Genomic DNA, 22,544 nt, shown 5'->3' on the forward strand with positions numbered 1-22,544 from the left:
TCACCAATGCCACTGACCCTGCTGAAGACCCCCCTGCAAGGACTCCACACTGTCGGAGTGAAGGGAAAGTTTGCCTCTGTCTTCACTGCAATCTGCACAAAGCACATGAAAATGTCCTTTAAGTGACTGCAAAGGCTCCAAATACGGAAAAGTGTCTATAATTTCCTTGAAAATGTCCCCAAAAAAACAAATTGTCCTTGGGAATCCTGTAAAGCGTCCAAAAACTGTCCTCAACGGCTCACGAGCACCCTGCTTGGGGCCGCAACCGTCAGATAGACAAGATGGCAGTCACATGTGCACCGCGCATCTAGTGGGCGTCTGAAATAAAATGCTCCCAAATCGAGTCATTTGACTCCGAGCGTTTCTCCTCACTCAGCGGCGTCCTCGTTGCCAATGTTATAAGGTATACTTCTCCCTGGGTCCCCTCCGTAACAAGGCCCAGCTCCTCATACCTCATTGAGCACACGGACAACAGGTCTGCTTGGTACGGGTTCCCGGCGGCCACTGCCGAGCCCAGTCTCCCCTTTATTCAATGCGCATGCGCGACCCACGCCCAGGCGTCGTGCATGCGTACACTATCCTTCACTCCGTAACACCCAGGTCATAGCTGGGGCATTGGACTGACCCTCCTCTCAGGTTGGTGCCTGCCAAAGCAGAGGCTGTCACAACCCCCAATGACTTCCCACTCACCCCCAGTATAAAAAGAAGTGCTGAGAAAACTCCGGAACAGCCGGCACCACTTAGAAGAGCACGGCTGCTTGGCTTCCTGTCCTGGCCTCCTGACTTCCTCTCCCTCCTCAGCAGTTTTGCCAGGTCCGCTTATTATAAGCGACTTTGGGCTTGTTTTTGCCCAAAGTCGCTTATAATATTTGGAGGTCGCTTGTCGCGGTTTTTGTCCGCTTGTTGGACCGTCTGTGCGCGTGTAATTGGGCTTGTTTATATTGCAGTTAAGCCCATTACACGTCGCACAGAGCGTCCTGCACTGGACTGCTGGCAACACTTGACGGCAATTGCTGCTTTGTCTTGCTCTGGGGTGCACCCTGTATTTTGCATATGCATAGGTGTTTGGCACTGATGGGATCGTTACTTGCCCACCAGGTGGCCCATCAATGCCAAATGCCTAAACATATGCAAAAAGAAATCGCCCTTTAAAAGTGTTGTCATGCAGACAGACACACTGACACGTAAAGAAGGGGATTGTTTTAGTGTAGCAAGCGTCACTCTATAACAATATTATCTTGGTGATATCCCTAGTGCTGACGCATTATCCACTAAAATCATTTATTTATTTTTTGAAAACTTTTTTTGCAAGACTGGGTTAGAGGATTATTGGAATCTATATACAACATTTTCTCAGAGATATGTATTCAGGAAGGCCATGTTTCTTTTCAGCTTCCAATTGGCCATGTTACAATATTATATAGCGCCTTGGATTAAGGCGCTATATAAAACAATAAATACAAATACAATGTATTTCAGGGCCGTATTATTTTGCAATCTGGGACTTCTAGTCACCATGCAATCAAATATTGTTCTAACACACTATGTAGTGTTCTGTCTATGTATGTTTTTCTTGTTGTGTTATGTTTCTTACTTTTGAGACCTTTCGACAACTTTTTAGGTGCACGCTTGTTTTTTCAGCTTATTTGGATGGGAGTCAGCTTGTTTTGGGCTTGTTTTGGAGGGACATTCAGCTTATTTTTTCCTTCCGACCTGGCAACACTGCTCCTCAGCCACTCATTGATTGGCTGGGACAGAACAGGAGACCTTCATGTGCGAGTGTTCAATGTACCGGCTGGAGGGGCAGTGAAATTAAAGGTAAGCAAAATAGAGCAGAAAGAGGAGACAGACAGCGCTTAGCACCTCTTTCCTCTTGCTAGCTCCCATGCCCCCACCCTTCTCTTCGCCAAACGCTACCGCTGTCCCTGCACCGCGAGCCCTTTTCTCGTCCTCAGCCCCTTTCTCACTCTCAGCCTCTGTTGCTTCTCTCCAGCCCCTTTTCTCCCCCCAGTCCCGTTTAGCCCCTTTTGTTGCTCCACTCCTTTTAGCCCCTTCCCTAAATCCCCTTGCTTGCCCCCTTTACTCATCCGAGTACCCTTTAGGCCCTTTTTAACCCCTTGTCTTGCCCTATTCCATTTCACCCCCTTTTCTTGCCCAAACCTTTTACCCCTTGTTTTGCCAATGTACTCACTTTTCTTGTGCCAATCTCTTTCTGCCCCTTTTCTTGCTCCCTTTAGCCCCTTTCGTTGCCCCCCTTTTCTTGCCTAAGCCCCTTTTTCTATCCCCCTTAGCCCTTTGTTCTTGCCACCAGTCCCTTTTAGACCCTTTTTTGCCCAAGTCCCTTTTCTGCCCCCTTTGCTCACCTGTTCCTTTTAGCCCGTTTTCTTGCCCCCTTAGCCCCTGCGACAGGCCCGCCACCCATTTTGCACTGCCATTTCCCTGACTCGGCTGGTGTTTTGCCTAAGGGCCAGGCCAGGACCAGAGGCTCATCTGTGGCTTAACCCTACCCATGAATTCACCCACCCCACACACACACACAGAACGTCGAATACTGCATTGTGCACACACAAACACAGACTGCCCCCTCCACCATCACACCAATAGCATAGCATAGCACTGCACACACACACAACGCTTCTAGCATTGCACGATGCACACACAAACACAGACTTTCCCCTGCACTGCCACACCAATAGCAGAGCGCGCACCAATTGCGGTTTAGCCCACATGGTACCGTTTACAACATTTATCGCCACTGTGATGGAGGAAATACCTGAACTGACAACCAGGAGGTGCGGTAAAACTGGCGGTATTTGTAAATACCGCCAATTTTACCGTTGACGGAATACTTACAATGAAGCGCACAGTGATTGCCACATACATCCATACGTCAATGACAACTTCTCGGGAATTAAGTATCTGTACACACTCATGCATTCCACTAAGAATGCACGAAATGGACTCCAAAGACCCGGGTCTCCCCGGGCCAGCGCGCCTCGTGCCAGGCATCGAAACTCGCCATCGTTTTTCACGTGCTGGTTGTAATTTTTCATGGATACGTCCAGGATCCTCTCCTGGCACTTGGCCGTCCCCACTTAATTTGCATAGGATACATAGTTGCATATGTTCTCGGAGGTGAGTCATCGCGGGAGTCGTGATCACGTGGTTGGAACACTGGACAGGCTTGTGTCATTTCACCTTACATGACTCTAGAGGAGCAAGGCCAGCGACGATTTACACCCCCCGCTGTGATCATTTATCGGAACTGCTATAATGCCGTCCATTAATCACACGCACATGTAATCAGATACTCACAGTACTCCGTATTCTCCCCTCTCCACGTGTCAAAGCTGACCTTGGCGGAGTGGAATAACGGCTTATTGGCTGTATAATTAACCAGAGGAAATCTCTAGACGTGGCAACATGTCTACTTTGATATTAGTCAGCGAGTGACTGAGTGTGCATGTAGCGCCACGTACCACCTGATAGCAGGTTCCAGGCGCTGGAAGCTTATCTTCTGCATATGCTTAGCTGAAAGAAAAAAACAATGCCAATGTCTTCCTGAAAGCCTGGCAGGACGTGGTATTATCCATGTCCTCCTCCGAGGCAGAGTTATAACAAGCATTGGCAATGCCAACAGCTGTGGCTTTTGTGTAGACTGGAAAGACATTTGCCAGGCACTGCTGTAATAGTATAAAATAATTAGCCGTTAATGGCAACAGCTGCAAAATGATGCAAGTACCTGGGCATACAGAGGAAGTATCTAGCAAAGTCTGATACTTATGCACAAGCCAAAACTGTTGGCTTTGCCAATGCTTGTTTGTAGCAGGACCTCAGTGAAGGGCACACATAGTGCTTATAAATCGAGTGGCTGATGGCAGACCTGGTTAAGACATCTTTATTATACCAGTAGCAGGTTTACTGCTCCAATTAAATCATTCGCTCTGAGAGGACTGCTTTGAAAAAACACTGGAAGGCACGTTGAGTGCAACGTTTGATAGCTAAGGCTTGATACAACTACCTAAAAGGGATCCCAGGAGGGTATTTTTGGATGGTGAGGGGCAGAAATTGGGTGGAAATGGCCAAAGAAATTAGCAGGGCATGGGTAGTGCATATGTGGGTAAATAACCAAACAACACCTACAAGCATTGTGTTTCTCCTCATATGCCATCTCCCACAAGCTGTACGCCAATTCAATAGTTTCGGTTTATAGGTGATGCTAAAGTACCACCTTATAGTCAATAACAAAAGGGGGTTGTGGAGCGGACCAATTTGTTGTTCTTCAAAAGTACTTCTTCATATAGGACTGGACACACAGGGAGCGAATATAACTGATAAATAAAGTGATGCCAAGGCATGGCAGAATTTACAGGCCCAAAACAGTGTAATAGACTACCATCTGTGAGGGTGTAAAAGGCTTAGCTTATTTGATGTTTATTAATAAAATGATTCAGGTAATTCTGTTTCTGAAAGGCAGACCTGCTAATCAGACCCCCTTTTATAATTTTCCATGCCAAAATAATTGTGTACTCATGCGCCTTGGTTGTGATCATCTCCTGACATCTCCAGCCACTGCCCTGCAGTGGCAGCAGTGCAGGTCCAATGGTCACATGTACGTTCCTGACAGCTACTGGACTGCAAAGTTCCAACAGGCACAGTTGTGAGCTTATGGCCCTTAGAACGTGCATTTGTTATTGGATGAGATTACACCAGAATAATTCTGAGTCCAAATAACCAGGCAAACTCAAGAAGATGGAAAGTTACTATTTTATTAACAATGATCTAAAACAGAGAGTTTACAATGAACAACAATGGATGGACGCTCAGTCTCTCAGTGATCTACACAAAAAGTACAATTCTTATACTTCATTATGCGTCAGAGTGACATCATACTACGTGGTGATAGTCAATACCTATCGTGTGTCGGGACTGGTTAAGGGAAACATCCAGATACACAATCATATAGGAGCTAGGATTGTTATTGGCTGTCCAATATCAGGCGGGCAACTTATGCCTACCTCTAAAACATGTAATTTCAGAAACATTAGATACAAAATACACACTTTTTCCATTGGTCTTACAAGCTAAGAGGTCCTTCGTTATATGGACTCATGAAATTGGTTGGCACGCTTGTGCCATGTCTGGAATATTCGGTTAATTTAGTAGCACGTGTTAGGAAAGATTTCATATTGTAGGTAATTTTCCTTCCATGTGGCAACCCCCAAACTTTTTGCTGTTGTTTTACACCCTGATCTAGACTTTGCCAAAGAAGTGCAGCCTTCCACTGCACTCCTCTGGGCTTTCACTCCATTCTTACGGGGAAACTGACATGCCCTTAAGACAGTCAGTACCGGGAAACGTTGTTTTCCGTAGTTCTTTTCTCATGTTGCAGCTTTCGCACAACATGGCACAAGAGTGCACCGTAACTTACATTACCGTGCTCTTGGGTCTCTGGTCATTCTACAGGCCCTAGTAACTCTCTATGGATTTATAACGAACTATGCAAGTATGTCACGGACGGGACTGGTGGCAGCGATCGTTTCTTTGTGTTTTGAACTCCCTTTTGCCCTGTTAACCGTGCTTCTCGCGTTTGGCCAAAATGGGTGGCCTGGCTTCTAAAATGGCCATGCCACGAGGTTCTTTGTCCTGTCCGTTGACCGTCTTGCCCCTTCACCTTCCCCCGGTCGAGCCGACCTGGGGCCATCCTTATTTGGGCATGTACTTTCCCACGAAACATAGATGCTTTTGCGGGCTTCTACAGGCCTTGTGTGTGCCTCCAGGATGTGGCCTGGGATGTTTGGTCCCAATACACATCCTGGGTGCCAGAGAGTCTAGTATGTCTTGAATGCCTGGGACCACCGTGGTCCGTGATAGGTCCACGTATGGTGTGAGTGTTTTGTGAGTAGATCTCCCATTGGGTCCTCTCCGTTTTGGCACGATGGGAACTCTGGATAAGAGGAGGCTGGAAACACCTCTACCATGTCGATCTCCTGAGTTCTCACGAACGACGGATACAGGAGCCAAGCATCCTGCAATCAAGAGGCTGAACCGAGGAATCGCTGGTGACCCGCTGAAGGACTGCTCCTCTGCACTGCTGTCGCCCTGTGAGACCATTCTGCCTCTGATCGAACGAGAAGGCCAGTACTGGTACTTCGACCCTTTGGAATAGTGGAAACAACTATTCTCGGCATCTTCATCATCTCCTGCACGTAAGCCTTTGGAAGCATCCCTGAGCCATCCAGTGGACTGACCAGCCTACCCAGGAGCCTTGCTCTGTCACCGCCGTCAGGTTGCTGCTGTATTCCGAGTCCTTGACACTCTCACACGATTCGTACACTTGGCATTCCCAGGTCTGAAGTGAGAAGTGTACATTGGGCTGAAATACACACAGCCGCTTCGTTGCCCTGCTGTGCTAACAATCTGTGCAGGTTCACTGCGTTTGGGACATCCTCAACTCTAACTTCTGCTGCCGTGGAATCTACACGACGCCTAGATGTCCCCTGCTCGTATCTGAACCTGCCAGCACTGAAACTGACGCGGAGAAGCCTGGGTCTGCCTGCATCGGGGACCGGTGTGTAGCCAAGATAGGAACAGGTTGCCCTCCTGCAGTAGCCTGTAGCTTTTCCTTGCTGTGTTAAACAGCACGCTTTTTTCGCACTCGCACTGGTGCTCTGCTTCTGCCTGCAAGTGGAGGCCGCGCTTGAGTAGTAGAGATCTGTTTGCCCTCCTTTGTTCACCGCTCTGAACTGCCTGGTTTCCTTGAAGAGACTCCCCTTGGCCTGTTGGCACCAGCGTGTGCAGGTACTTTTGAGCACAAGGCTCCACTCTTCGTAGGGCTCGGACTTCCTTCTAGTTAGGTGGCCTCTGAAGGCGAACTGGGTCTAACGATTACTTGCACTGTCTGTTTTCCTCCCTATCTAGGTGGTCTGCATATTTCATGCTTCAAACTCTTTAGACCCTTCGGTAATTGTACATATATTGTATTTGATTGTGATGTGTTGATTTACTTGAGTTTTACAGTGATTCTTTACTATGGTCAATGTTACAAAGGCCTTGTGATAAATGTGTCTATATTTTTAATATAACACCTGCTTGGAGTAATTTGTAAGTGTCCTTGCTTTGTGTGCTCATTGCGGGCTTTCTGTCACCCTCACACCTTTTGAGACCTAGTCTTGACCGCCGCCATCGCTACCCTGATTGGTCTGGCTTGTCCAGAGGTTACCCTGTTCCAAGAAACTAGGCTGGCCTTCTGAACCTCTGCCCCTCCAGGACAGAGTTCAGAAATCCATTTTAACAGCACGTAAGCCAAGATCAGGTGCATGGAGATAGGACATGAAGCTACCTCACCACCCAATTAGCATCTCTCATCACCCATGCCTTCTGCCATGAATTTGTCTTTATACTTGGCCCTGCAGAGTATTCTCACACTGGGAATGCACGGCAATGAAGGCACTCGCTATTGTGTCTGGGACTCCAAGTTTAAACTCTATTTCCATCCTTGGCTCGTGTGACAAGGGACCGCAATTTGGTCCATTCTACAGCTTTTAAATGCTTTAACCAAATTAAATTTGCCATACTTTGTGTTTGTTCTTGCACCTTAACGTGAGAGGGTTCATTCTCTGCACACTTGTTCTTCTTCAGAGTAGACAGCTGACCTCGCTTTCTAGGATCTTGACTTCAGGCCAGACAGCCTTGACGAGCCTCTCCACAAGCCTGTCATTTTACAGCGACACAGCTTCTCGTTCATTCTTAATGATTCTTTGGCTTACTATTTTATGATACCAATGTCCAGTTTCTATTCAATGGCGACTTCGCCTGCATTCTATTTACTACTCATAGCTAGCCTAGACATTGACTTGCTCTATCTTGTGTTTCACAGTCCGTACATTCATCGAACTTCTGTTTTCTGAAGAGCTTTTTATTGTGTAATTTTCTTCCTTTACACTTGAGAGTTTGCTTGATTATTTACTTCATCCTTTCTCCTCTAGAATCCACACATCATCTTCATTCAGTATCTTGGGACGTTGTGCACACTTTCTTAGGATGTTATTAGTTAATTTTCATAGCTTTTTCTCATATTCCTTCAGGGAGTTCCTTCCTGTAGGCTGTCATCACCTCGGGGTTACATTCAATATGGTCGTCTTAATGGATATGATATGATGTGATATGATATTGCATTTATAACGTGCCTATAGATAAGTGTTTCAAGGTGCGGAAGAAATGGATACCTAAGAAACCATTTTTCAAGAAGCAATCCAAAGAAATAGGAAAAGTTGAAGAGGGTGTAGTGGGGCAGTTATTGGCTAGAGAGCAGGTTCCCCCCTACCTCCCCCAGAACACACGGAATTACAAAATCAGAAAGAACACATTTGAAACTGCACTTTAAAATCTCCTGGAAATGCTGCTGGCACAAAGAATAGTTAGTTTTGCTACACAAGTAGGGACAGAGGAGGCATTAGCTTGCACGATTAGTGTGTCCTTTTAAATAGAATAGATTAGGTAGCAGGTAAGCGCGTACCAAGGATGAGGGACTCACAACACCAGAGGGCAGTATTTCTATAAGTAGGGATGAGTTTGCAGTGTACCTATATGTAGAAATTGTATGTGCCAGACATGCACCAGTCTCGGTAGGCAGCAAATAAATGCAGAAAAAATATGTCCTGCAGAAGAAAGATAACAGGTCACTTAAAAAAATTGCACCAGCAGAGACTTCAGCCTTGCAACTTTAAGAAAAGCCCAGTTGAGCATGCTTGAACAAATCAGGGAAAATGCTGTAGACGGCTAGATGGTAGCTACCCAAAGGAATGTCAAGGCCGAGCCTTTACACGGAGTGTACATGGTGAAAAAAGACATTATTGTGTTTGGTCAACTGTCAGATACATCAAGTTGCAGAGACAGGGCAAACCATTTGAAGTTTATGGGACAGACTGGGAATCCCAGGAAATCAGAAGGAGTTGGCAGATTAATGTATTCTGCAACCAGCTAGGCGTGACAGGAGGATGCAAGAAGCAGCTAAAGGAAAACCAACTAAATGCTGCAATGAAATCTTAACAGGGTAAGAGCAGGATGACTCACAAAAACAATTATTCATAAATATGTCAAGCAGGATAGCGATCATTGTGCGAGAGAATTGTCCCTAAGAATGGCGACTCATGAGAAATGAGGTAACATGGGCTATTTGATTTAATTAAAATAAGGCGATATGCTTGTCTCTCTCTCTCACTTACCTGTATAAATATGTCATCATGCAGCAGGTTCATGGATAATGTGACCTCATTCTGACCGAAGAAGCACATGTTTTTATTTTACCGCAGAAATAATTTAGGGTCTACCAATTAATTTCCAAATGTGATGAGGTAGCACTTTTTAGATGAAGGTCGATGGGTGGGATTTTAGATAACAATTGTCCAATGCCTAGTTGTACATATATATATTCCATATGAAGCTTAGTAGAGGGAGCCAATGAGGAGGAGCGATAGGTTTTCATAACTGTGACATCACAATGACTCATTCACATTATATAAACTCCTGTTTTCCATTCAAACATTGGAGAATGTTGGAGTGGGAGCGTGGCTGTTACCTTGCTTTGTCCCCAGTATATTGCATAAACTGGTTACCATGCATTTGGCATACCACAATCACTCTGTGTTGTCTCTTGTTTTGACAAATACCAGTTAGAGGGCTTTTTTGGCTTTTGACCTCAGCTTCTCATCATGGTCGAGGACTCGACCAGAGCGGGGAATGTAGAGGAGCAGATACCGTCTTCCATGTGCTCACTGTATCGTTGGTGCAGTAGCTGAGGTTAGACAGGGCATGGTCTCATGGCTCCAATACAAGGGAGGTGGGGGGTAAGATCTCCTGCAGATATGTACATCTGCTGCTCTATATTCCCCCTCGGGTCGAGTCCTCAACCACCTCTTTGAGTTTTCCTGTTCCCTGGATCGCTTCTTGAAGAAGGGTTTCTTGGGTATCCATATCTTCATCACCCCCTCAGGGTACCCCCATTTTTAACGTGTTCATCCACACTCCAGGTCATGTAATTGCCTTCCCCACTTGGGGCACAGAGACCCAACGGCCTATGTAATTCTTATGATTCTTTGGATACCAGAATTTTGTTCCTTCAAGGGCCACAAAACTTGCTTTTATCTAGTCTCTGTTGGCACTATCGGTCAGAACACTGTCTTTTGGTTCATCCTTTGCATCAATCAGGATCTTCATTCCCACTGCTTTCGTTGTAATTTTCTGGCATTGTCCAATTACTATCTTATGATACAGAATCAAAACATTATTAACACCAATATTGCTCCAAGAAACTTGAATAGATTTGCCACCCAATAAGAGAATCCATGAGAACAGGAGTGAGAATCAACTGTCATCTCCAATGTCATCTCTCTCCTGCTCCATTATTGTGGGCAGGTGCGTCAACAGTGATATAGCCTATGGCAAAATTCTGTTCTGGCCGTTGTGAGATGGTATGAATGTACATCATGATGGCCCGATCTTGGCGTGAACACCTCCTTCCATTGCTGTAATCACGTCAAGGACATACCTATTCTGGAGGGCCATCAAACGTATGGCCCTCAGCTCTTCTTTTATAACTTTAAATTGTTTTAATTGTTCACTTCTGTTTGAATTTCAGACATGGACATGGATGTCCGCATCATCACATTCTTGCTGAACAACTTGTGCTTATCAGGAATATCTCCATTAGCCTTTAGTGATTTTTGTGAGAAATAATTCTCTCTTCAAATGCCGCAGTTCAAGTGACCTCCTTTTCCTCAGGTGGTCATCCACCTTTGGAAATTCTTCAATTTTCAGATCACTCTGAGGAATCACTGATGCTAGAACATGAACATAAACCAAGGAGCACACTCCACCCCAATTGCTGGGCAGTTTCATACATGCTTGAGGCCCGCAATCCCAATATGTATCCATTAAGAGGGCGTGGCTTGGACAGCCATGGAATAGGCTGTGAGCCCTGTGTGCTCCGTGATCCGACATCCTGATCCGTTCAACAAACACATGTATTCCACTTGAATCGGGAAGCAAAACACACATAAGCGTGTGGGAAGGTGTTGGGAAGAGCGTGAGCATGTAAGCGGCTCACGGCAGACTGGAGAACTGCTGAACGGACACATTGTATCCTGGGGAGTGGCCGCAGACGAAAACACCAAAATGGCGGCGCCCCCAGAGAACAAAGGGATCTAGCAGGACGCGGCGGCGAAATGAAACTGCCCTCTCCCTGATGCAGTTACTGTATCAGGCGACGGCCATGGATTAAAGGAAAGACATTTGCAGCTGCGCCCGGCTGCTGACAGCGAGCCCCTTCGTGGACAGCGCTGCATCGGAGGAGTTTGACGGGTGCGTGTGCCCGACCTTGTGTTCCAAAATAGAAGGGCAGCGCCCGCTGGGCGCAGGGCCCGAGGCGGACAGTAGAAGCGGCGACTGCCTCAGCACTGCAATGGGAAGCCGCTGCTTTAAGATTCCCTGAAGTGCACCGGAGCGTGGCCCTGGATGGATCACACTCCAAAGTGCAACGAAGCATCCTATACTTACGCAGGGGGCCAGGGCATAGTGTTGTGTGCTGTGCAGGGAGCTGGTAGGCCCCCTACCACGTTACATTTGGGCACCACGGCCCAGGGAGGTCCTGCACTGGGAAACTACTACGACGCATCCCCATAGGAGTGATCCTGTTGGTTGCTGGGGATTGGAGCGACGCTGTACCTCCAGAAGAGAAAAACTGAGGGCAATGTGCATGAACTGGTGGCTGAGACATGTGAGTGTGTAACACACTATTACCAGGACATACCCCAGTCTGGCAAAACCTACATGTGACTAGGCCATTGCAAAGGAGGTGAGAAGCTGTTGTGTTCTGTGTGGTACCTCGAAGCACGTTGATGGCGCATGGATAATTGTGTGCAGCAGGACTACATGGGAGAAGACAGCCCATTTGAATACATTGCCGCGCCATAGCGCAATGCAACCCTCCGTAACTAGCGCCCTAGCGTTTGGAAGACCTAAGCACGACACAACGGCATCGCAGGGTCGGGACCAGATACGAAACGGAATCGCGAGATGTCTGTGAAGGGACTGAGAGCCAAATCCAAACAATCCACAATGGAGGCCTTTGCGAAAACACAGCGGACCCCCACGACAGCGGCGCAAAGCACGGGCGTGGCCCCCGCAGATGGTGCCGCAGAAGGAGATAACCGTCAGGTCCTGGGGCCATAACGGATTTGAGCACCAAATAGGGCACAGCAATGGCGGACTTGCGGATGCCCTGGAGAATAAAATTGACGCTGTGGGAATCGAAGTTACCCTGCTGCGTCAAGATGTCCGTGCGTTGGCGGAGAGAACAAGGGGCCTGGAAAGCGCAGTGAAAGTTAACATGGAGGTCAGCACGAGCAATGCAAAGGAGGTCCACGTGCTAAAACAGCAGGTCGCCAACCTTGAAAATCGAGTGGAGGAGGCGGAGGGAAGAGCGAGGAGGAACAACTTACGTGTGGTGTGTGTGCCCGAGGGGGAGGAAGGCCATGACCCCACAGACTATGTAGAGAACATGATCCTCCAGGAGATAGGAGCAGAAAAACTCTCATAGGGGTTTACTGTTGAGTGTGCACATCGGGCCTTGATGAGGAAGCCACGACCTGGAGCTCCGCCAAGGCCAATAATCGCAAGGATTCTGAATTACAAAGACAGGGAGAAGATCCTGGAGTATTTCCGTAAGGGCGGGACAATTGAGAGAGCATCCACCAATATCACGGCGTACCCGGATTGTACCATGCTGGTGCAGAGGCAAAGGTATAGTTACGTGGCCGTCAAGAGGAGGCTACATGCAGCGGCCATCAAATATATGCTTCTGTACCCGGCGAGGCTAAAGGTGCTGCATAAGAGCAAGGCGCTTTTTTTTACACTCCGGAGGAGGCGGCTTCGTGGCTGGACCTGCAGGGCTGCCTGGAACAGGAGGCTGACCGAGATTGCCTTGAGCGTAACAAGTGAGGAGTCGGTGTCATGGACATTAAGGGGATAAGTGGGAAGGTGGACTTGTTTCGGGAACATGGGAGATTTGAGTGAATTTTGTAGCCTTTGGACCTTGTGCTCTGGCTGGACTTGAATATAGAGTATCAACTGCATGCTGGAGCTGAATAGCATTAACATCATGCGTGATAGTATAGGTAATAGGAGCAATGGGATGCTAGCAACCTACCCCCGAGAATTGGTAGTTAAGTAGCCATTAGGGAGACTTTACCCTGCAGAGCCCTGAGTATAGACTTGCTAGGCAGGGCTAGATGTGGGGGTGCCTGAGATCCAGGGATGGAGCTGGGCAATGGTTGGGGAGGGTGTTGTTGGGTGTGGGTGGGGAGGTGGGTGGGGGCGAAGGGGAAGTTTGTAGTGTACATAGTTTTGGGGAGTTTTAGTTTTAGTTTGTGTATGAGCCTACATGGAAATGCCGAACAAATCAATGGCATCGGGTAATCTCAGAATTGTGACCTGGGATGTGCGGGGCCTTAATAGCTATCTAAAACATAACAAGGTGATGATGTACCTAAAGAGGATGCAGATTGACATAGCTCTGCTACAGGAAACCCACCTCACCAAGGAGAAGTTGGAGGTGATTAGGAGAAAATGGAGGGGAAATGTCCTAGGGGCCACATACTCGGCATATGCAAGAGGGGTAATTACATGGGTGGCACCGCATGTGCCATTTCAGCTGCTTAGCTCGACAATAGACCCAGAAGGCAGAATGGTGGTGGTGGTGGTGGGACTCCTGGAGAACAGAGAAGTGAATATCATAAATTTATATGCCCCTAACCATGATACAGCAGTATATATTAGGTCTTTATATAGTAAAATTAGCCCCCTGGTGGGTGGCGCGATGGTGTGGGGAGGGGACTTTAATTGCACTCTGAACCCCAGGATAGATAGGTCAGATGACAAATCAGAAAAGCCGGCGCCAGCAGCTAAAGTGCTGAGGACACTGTTGATGGACCTCGACCTAGAGGATGTGTGGAGAAGGCTACACCCAATGGATAGGCAATACTCGCATTATGCAGCATCACATGACCTGCACACAAGGCTGGTTTACGTGTTTGCATCTGCCGGGATAGTGGGAGAAATGGTGGGGGCGGAATACAAGGCCCGGGTACTCTCCGACCATTCGCCTTTGGTCATAGAGTGGCAACATCAAGCCCCCAGAGCGTGGATCCTGACGTGCAGGCTCAGAACTGAGGCTCTACAGGATGCAGGCTTTCGAGAGGATCTGAGGGAGGCCATCGAGGAATGCTTTGAAATTAATATGGGCAGTGTACATTCTGTGGGGACAGTATGGGAGGCATTCAAGGTGGTGGTGCAGGGAGTAGAAATATACAAATCCAAAGGGCTCCAAGGGTGTATTGAGCGGGAACTGCAAGAGACAGAAAGAGAGCTAGAGGGCCTGATACGAAATTAGGGGACCACCCGTGCGAACAGGGTTAAAATAAAGGACTTACAGTTAGCTTGTAGGGAACTTTGGGACAGATTATGCAAACTAAACTATAAGAAATACACGGAGAGGCTGCATGCAGGGGGGATAAGCCGGGTAGGTTATTGGCTTGGTTATACAAGAATGAGACCCCCCGCTCGGTGATCAGAGAGGTAAGGGACACGGAAAGTCAAATCCATAATACCCAGGAAAGGGTAAATGAGGAGTTCCTCAAGTATTATAGACGATTATACAAGGACACAGGAGAGGACATGAGTCAAGAAATACTAGATACGATAGAGGATATAGGGCTGCCCACCTTAGATGACCTAGAACGAGCAGACCTAGACGCCCCCATCACCGTGGATGAACTGGAGGCGGTGGTCCAACACCTGCCCACATGTAAAGCGCCCAGGTCGGATGGGTTACCCAGCGAGTTTTATAAAACGTATAAGCAGGAGCTGCTCCAGCCGCTGCTGGCCATGTTTAATGAAGCATATGAGTGGGGGGAACTGCCGGCGTCCCTCCGCGAGTCCGTGATCATCCCGCTCCTGAAACCAGGCAAACCGGACGTGGAATGCGGATCCTATAGGCCCTTGTCTATGCTCAATCAGGATAGCATGATACTCACGGCAGTGCTGGCCAATAGGTTAAAGAGGGTAATTGGCAAGTTGATACACCCAGACCAAACGGGTTCTGTCCCCGGTAGAAATATCACAGACAACCACAGGAGGCTACACCATATCATTGACCAAACTGAGGGAGACTCGAGTGAGCTGGCTATCGTGTCATTGGACGCGGTGAAAGCTTTTGATTCAGTGCAGTGGCCGTGGTTGAAAGCGACTCTGAAAGAATACGGGATGGGACCAGGATATATTAGATGGGTCCAGATTCTATATAGTACCCCGATGGCGAGAGTTAAAACCGGAACCACAATCTCAGATAAATGGCAACTTAGCAGGGGGACGAGACAGGGATGCCCCTGGTCACCCATGGTATACATTCTGGCATTAGAGCCGCTGGCAATATGCCTGCGGCAACAATACGGGGAGGTGGGGATCCGCACGACAGGGGGCACACACCTGATATCATTGTATGCAGATGATGTGCTCCTCTACTTGCTCTACCCGGAGGAGAACCTGCAATATGTGTTGGTGGTGATGGGTCGTTACGCCACCCTCTCGGGCATATCGGTGAACCACGGGAAGTCTAGTCTGTTCCCCTTGGGAAGGTACAGGTGTACCCCACCGGAGAGGCTGCCCGTCTTGCAGATACCCTTGCAGACCGTGACATTCAGGTATCTAGGCGTAAATGTTTACCACAAAATAGAGACAGAGCACAAACATAACACAGAGAAAGCAATGGAGGGAGTTAAGAATAGCATGGTGTTCTGGTCTAGATTACCCCTAGCCATGATGGGGAGAGCAGCTCTACTCAAAATGGTGGTCTTGCCCAGACTCTTGCACTTTTTTGTGAATGTCCGGTACTTGATCCCCAGACGCTTTTTTGTGAAACTTCATAGCATGCGCAGGGGCTTCATATGGGGTAACTCCAGGAATAGGGTGGCCCTGTGGAAACTACAGGACACATGTGATAAGGGGGGCATAAACCTACCAAATTTTGACCTGTATTACATGGTAGGACAGTTGTTGTATGTGGCTAGGTGGTTGTCTGTGGAAGACGCGGCAGAAGCTAGGCTTTTGCAAGGTGAATTAGCTCCTTACTTTTTGAGGGAGACAGTGTGGCTGCATAAAACTAAAATGGCAAGGATGGGGAGACTATTGGGGTTGGGCTGGGAAGTTTGGCGCAGAGCATGGAGAACAGTGGGCGACCCAGACCCCCTTTCTCAGCAGGTCCCGCTGGCGGTGCTATGCGGGGAGGACTCCCAATTGTTCGAAGTGGTCCGCAGATGTTGGGAACCGGTGGGCCTAGCCACCCTTGGAGATATATGGCAGGAAGGGGAGGCATTGGAATTTCAGAGGCTGCAGGAGGAGACAGGGGTGCATAGAGGCCAGTACATTACTTATACCAGGCTCTTGAAACGGGTGAGAGAGAGGTGGCCTGAGATGGTGCTAGCGGAAGAACCTGATGCTACCCTAGAAATGATGTATGATGTCTCGGAGGGTGGGCACGAAATATCTAGGATATATGAGCTCCTGAGGGCGAAGACGGGGAAGGAGCTGCTCCAATTGAGACTTGACTGGGAAGAGGGGGTGGGGGAACCCATGACAGAGGGACAGTGGGATAGAGCCCAAAGGTACCATAAAAGGTGTCCCGGAATGCGAGACTCCAGCAGATCCAGCTGTATGTCACGCACAGAGCTTACCTGACTCCCAGTAGAATAGCCAGGTTTGGAGGCTCGGCTGTACAAAAATGCCCCAGGTGCGGGGAGGAGGAGGCAGGACTACTGCACATGTTGCACTGTGAACCTGAGGTGCACAGATTCTGGGAGGAAATAAAGATGAAAATGGCTGGTGGGCGAGTGGTACTGGACGTAGGATCTGCTTGGGCTTGCATGCTCGGGAATTTTTCCAGGCCACGTCAATCAAATCATATCAGTAAGATGAAGGACCTGGCCTAAATTTTGGCTAAACGCAGAATCGCAATGTGTTGGAAAGCGGCCCACAGGCCCAGAGTGGAGATATGGTGAGCGGACCTCTTGAGATGGGCGGAAGCAGAAACTGTGGTGTGGTTTGAAGTTGTCACCAAGGGGGGAGAGGAGGAAGCGGGCCCCATGATAGCCTGGAGAAAGCTGGTGACCTCAATGGAAAGCCCCCACCAGGTCAATCATGACACAGAAGACTCAGATGAGTCAACAAACACAGAGATTCCTGAAAATGCTCATGTAAATGATGTGGCTGAGATGGCTCGAGTGTGTGGGGAGGGAGGGGGGAGGACGGAAAACAACACTGTATAATGTGATGTTTTGATATTGATTACGTATGTCCTAAAATATTACCATGGTTGATGTATTTGTTATAAAATAATAAAAATTGTTAAAAAAAAACTATAATTAAGATAGTCAAAAAATGTAAAGTTGAAATTAATCGCCAGCCTTAAAAATTCACTTGCCACCTCAATTCTACACACACATACATAGTACATCATTTCTTACTCGCTAACAATCAATTATCACTAGCCAATGGCTAGGGCAAATGTTGCACTCTGAATGGGCATGCAAGTTGTTACATTTCCAATTCCATAGAATATTTGTCAATAAACCAAGTGTGCTTACTAAAGTGGTTTGGGTTAGAACATTCCCCCAAAAATACATTTGAAGCTCCAGAATAAATGAAATGTTACTACCTATATTGACAGATGATGTTTTATTGCAAGTTAGGAGACCCGTTTAGCCTATCTTTAGTTTGTTTTGGGGACAACTCAGATTATGTTAAAATCATCCAGGTTAATTTGCCACAGAACTCAGGTCTCCTCAGGAAGCGTGCAATGGTGGGGGGGGGGAGGGGAGGCTGGAACCTTACTAGGTTGGAGGCAACTGATAGCTGAACTATTTGGGCCCACGCATGAAGAGTCAAGCGATCGGTATCCAACAGGTACCGCTGGAGAGGAATCCCTACTACAGGATGTAGCAACGGAAAATTAGGGGGAGTAGGCTTGGGGGGGGGGGTGGGAATGGGAGAAACAGTGGACTTGGATGTAGCAATGTATATTCAAATATTATTTGCACTGTAAATTTGGTTTGTATTGTTTGTTGAAATAAAATCAATAACATTGTTTTAAAAAAAAATGTATCCATTAAGACAGCTGTTCCTTTTCTCATTCCTGGAACATCAATTATGGTTTTGCACCCCTTACGCTCTCCAACTCAATTTTTTTTCCTTGCTTCGAAAGCATAGTGTCACATTAACCAATGGGACTACCGTCACTGGGCCTGCTTCGTCTTCAACCCATGTCAGTAGTTTGGAGTAATTGGCCCATTACTTCAGACACTCATTATTCACCTACTGCACCTCTTGCACTGCTTCTTTCCTCAGCAGGTGAGCTGCACAGGACATCATTCCATCTTCCCATCCTTTGTTTGTGCTAACTCGTCCACAGATTAGCAGCTGTGAACATTCCCAGCATCCAGGCATTCCAGCCCTTTCTGTCATGGCAGAACAATTCATCCTCTTTATTTCTTCAACAATCAACTTATCTTGTCGTGCCGAAGGATACATGAGCATCCTATCTGTCCATCCAGGCTCCTTTTCCATTTGTGTTGTCTTGATATAATCATCCTGGTATGGAAATGTCTGTCTTGATTTCCACCGCAAGGTTGCCCAGTTCCCTTGAAACTGTCCTCGAGTAGTGCATGCGGCTAGATGACTGAGGCATTTTGCATCTTGCGCTGACATCTCTTTTGAAATAAACGTTCTTACTGTACTCATGGCACAGGGGATAAGAGAGCAGACATAGTGGTTCTCATCAGATGCTCTCTCTCCCACCTTTGTCATGTGTTGGTACCACATATTATTCCCCAGGTGAGCTGAGTTATCAAGATAGGTATTTATTCCCTGATTATCCTCCTCTGCATTTCTCATATGTCGTTTGACATGGCCAAAGAAATCACCATCATTTGAACTTATACTAGGAAAAATCTCAGTAGTCGTTTTTTCAATTGGACTTTTAGGATAGTAGATACTTTGAAATGTAAGGTACAGAAAGAAGAAGAAATGCACATGCATATATATATTAGGCATAAAAGTCTAGAGAAACATTTGCTATGCCATACCAATACTCATTGAACTCGTTCTCTATCAATAACCACATTATGTTCTTCCCAAATCATTTTAATACACGTGTTCAATTTACATTCGTAGTTGCACAATCTGTTCAATTATCACAATCAGGAGTCTTCTTATCACTGGGCAATGTTTTGGGTCATGAAGAAAAGTGTGTATATTAAAGAGCAGTGTACGACTGAAGTATAAACACAAAAATAGCAATTACAAACCAATGTGTGTCACTGTCGATGGGTATCATATATGATCTTTGAAACAGATATGTTCCTAAAAACGAATCTGGGTGTTGATCTCTCTTCCAATTGCTAATCTGGAACTGACGTTTAGGCATAGTCCTGATGCAGTTAATATCTTTTCAAAGGAATACTAGAAAGTACGTTTTAGCCATTGGAATTTTCTGCAAGTCCATGGACTTCCTGCTAAAATCTTAAGGAGTGCCGACTGAATTCCAGTCCAAAAGAAATGTGTGCTAACCAGACGCTGTTTTATCGATCAAGTCTGCACACGCAGCAATTCTTCTTCTTGTCTTGCTTTTTGGTCAACGAATGCTGGAGGGAGAGTCCCGCCTTTGCAGATTTGTATGTCTCCTAAATGTAACCAAGCTCTTCTTCCAGATACCCTAACTTCTACACAGAATGGGCCATTAAATCTCTGTTCATGCCATCTATGAGTGAAATTCTTTACAAGGACTTGGTCTCCAACATAAAACTTTGGTGGTGGCAATAATTCACTCGGATTGGTTACTGCCGTCTTCTTCCGTGTTCCTTGACCCCTCCCTCCGATGCTTGACTTGATCTGCAATGAAAGAAACACTGGTAATCACACATGTCAAATAATCATGTATTACATCACCTAGAGTCCGCGCTACACTCTGGGCATCACTCCTGACTCTAGATGGGGGCATAAGAGGTGTCTTCATGCGACGCCCTGTCACTAACTCATGGGGTTTAAGATGATGGTCCGAACCTGGTTGATTCCGAAAGGCATAGCCAAGGGGTAACAAATGTAGCCCTCCCTTTTTCAAAGTTAATCTAATCTTGGCTATCCTTTCCTTTAGGAGATGGTTGAGTCTCTCACATACTGTGTTTGCTTGTGAATGATAAGCAGAAGAAAACTTTGTTTTATACTTAATGGAAGTCCAATTTGTTCAAATAGCTCATTGACAAAATGTGCCCATTATCTGACGTCAGTACTTCGCACACACCCCATCTCGGAAATACTATGTGCACTATAAACTTTTCTGCGCAAGTGGCGTCAGGGTGTGTACAAGGACCACTACGATCTACCTCGAAAAGGGACACACCACTAATAGATACCTGTATCCATTACATGTCTGTAGCATATCGATGTAATCATGTTCTCATTGTAGGCCGAACTGTAAACTTCTGACATACAATGCAATTCACAATGAACTGTGAAACGTGTTCCAATACATTGGGAACAAACTACTCTTCTGTAATGGTGGCAGCAAGACTTTCTCTGGTAATATGTGCAGGGTAATGCAACTTCTCGAGTGTGACTTTCAACAATGCCGTGGGCATCACTGGCTTTCCAGTGCTTTCCTGTCTCCATAATGCTTCTCTGGGGTATAAAGAACACCCCCTACTTTTCCATAGCTTCTGCTCTTCTTGTGGGGCTCTACCCTGAATCTCTATTAGTTGTCTAACTGACAGCATATTAGATCAGTCTCGCACTAGCACACTTCTATTCAATACTTCTTTAAAATCCTCAGTAACAAACTCAAAATTTCAGAAGAATACGCAACCCTTTTGGCTTCCAAATCTGCTGTTTCTTTTCCGCGAGAGATAAAGTCTGTTTGTTTGGTATGCGCTGCACGTTTTATGACTGCTATGACTACTGTGAATTGCTGTGCCTTAATGAACCTGTCCAATAAAGACACATGTTGTACTGGAGTGCAGTCTGTGTGGCGATAACCCCTCCTTTTCCAGCATAATAGCCCTTCATGTACGGTTGACATCACATAGACGGAGTCACTGTACACCGTCCCTTTGTCACCTTTGTGTTTATAGAGCACAACAATAAGCACAATAAGTGCTACCAATTCTGCTGTATGTGCTGAAAAATGAGATGTAGTCTGGCACTCGCCACAACCTCAAATTCACCATTTAATCTGTGTCTTAGAAATGCAGATCCTGAATGCCTCTCCCCACTAGGTTGGTCAATATTCGAAGAACCATCAATAAAGAGAAACTCCCCTCCCGCTCGTGCATTTTCTTTCACCCGGGGTATATCATCAATAAATTCGATATAATTTGAGTAGTCATGCACATGATCACCTTTTTATACAGGTTTAGCTACAAACGTGGTTGGGCTCACCATTTTACACCTCACTATTTTGATCTCAGGATTAGAGATCATCACTTTGTATGCAGATGCTCTTTGGGACATCAATGAACATTTGGGTTTCTCTAAAATGGTAAATAAGGTGTGCTCCACGTAAACAGTGATGGAACAGCCCATGGTAATACTTGTGGACTTCTCAATTGCAAATGCGGCAGCCGCCAAAGATTGCTTGCATGGACAATGTCCTCTCATAACTGGGTCTAGAATCCCACTATAATACGCCAAAGGTTTATACCCGAGGGTTGTTTTATGTTTGAGTACTCCTGTCATTACTGATCCATTGGTGTGAGAAAACAAATACAATTCCTTGCTATTGTTGGGAATCCCTAAAGCTGGAGCTGTACAGATTGCTCTTTTTAATTCTTCAAATCCTTCCTCTATTTCTTCTGTCCAGTTAATCTTTTCCTTACCAACTTGTGCTTTCTTAAGCGATGACAAAAGTGGTTTTGTGTATGTACTGTAATTGAACACCCATGGCCTGCAATAATGGCATAAGCCCAGAAATTGCTGCATTTGCCTAACTATATTCGGCTTTGGTGTCTTCATGATAGCCTCGGCTCTTTCAAGTGTCACTCTCTTTCCTTCATGGAAAATCCTTATCTATCTTGTATCCCTTGTCTGCCAATATAGTCATCAACTGAACAGAGTCCTGCCTACATTCTTCCCCTGTTTCGCTGCAGATTAATATGCCATCTACGTACTGAATTACTACACTCTTGAGTTCAATGTTACCTAGATCCATCTGTAGGGCTCTGTTAAAGATGGACAGGGACTCACAGTAAACTTGAGGTAAACAAGTATGTTTTAGTCTTGTTTGTCGTAAAGGAAGTAAGGTCTTGTGAGTCTTTGTGCAACGGAATTGAGAAAAACACATTTTTCAAATCGATCACCGTGAAATACTTAGCTTCAACTGGGATGCTGCAACAATATTGTTGCAGGATTCGGAATTAATGTAAACCCATCTTATAAAATCTGAT

General features: G+C 46.4%; 1 long non-coding RNA gene across 1 annotated transcript in view; it reads left to right on the forward strand.

The window, feature by feature from the left end:
* Positions 1 to 1,714: 1,714 nt before the first annotated feature.
* LOC138525676 (uncharacterized) overlaps positions 1,715 to 22,544 on the forward strand; it is a 235,840-nt gene continuing 215,010 nt past the window's right edge. Inside the window, exon 1 of the long non-coding RNA XR_011283407.1 lies at positions 1,715 to 1,818. This is a non-coding gene — a long non-coding RNA (uncharacterized lncRNA). The remainder of the gene's footprint in view (positions 1,819 to 22,544) is intronic.

Source organism: Ambystoma mexicanum, chromosome 7p (genome assembly GCF_040938575.1).
Source record: "Ambystoma mexicanum isolate Mex_15411 chromosome 7p, UKY_AmexF1_1, whole genome shotgun sequence".
NCBI lineage: Eukaryota > Metazoa > Chordata > Amphibia > Caudata > Ambystomatidae > Ambystoma > Ambystoma mexicanum.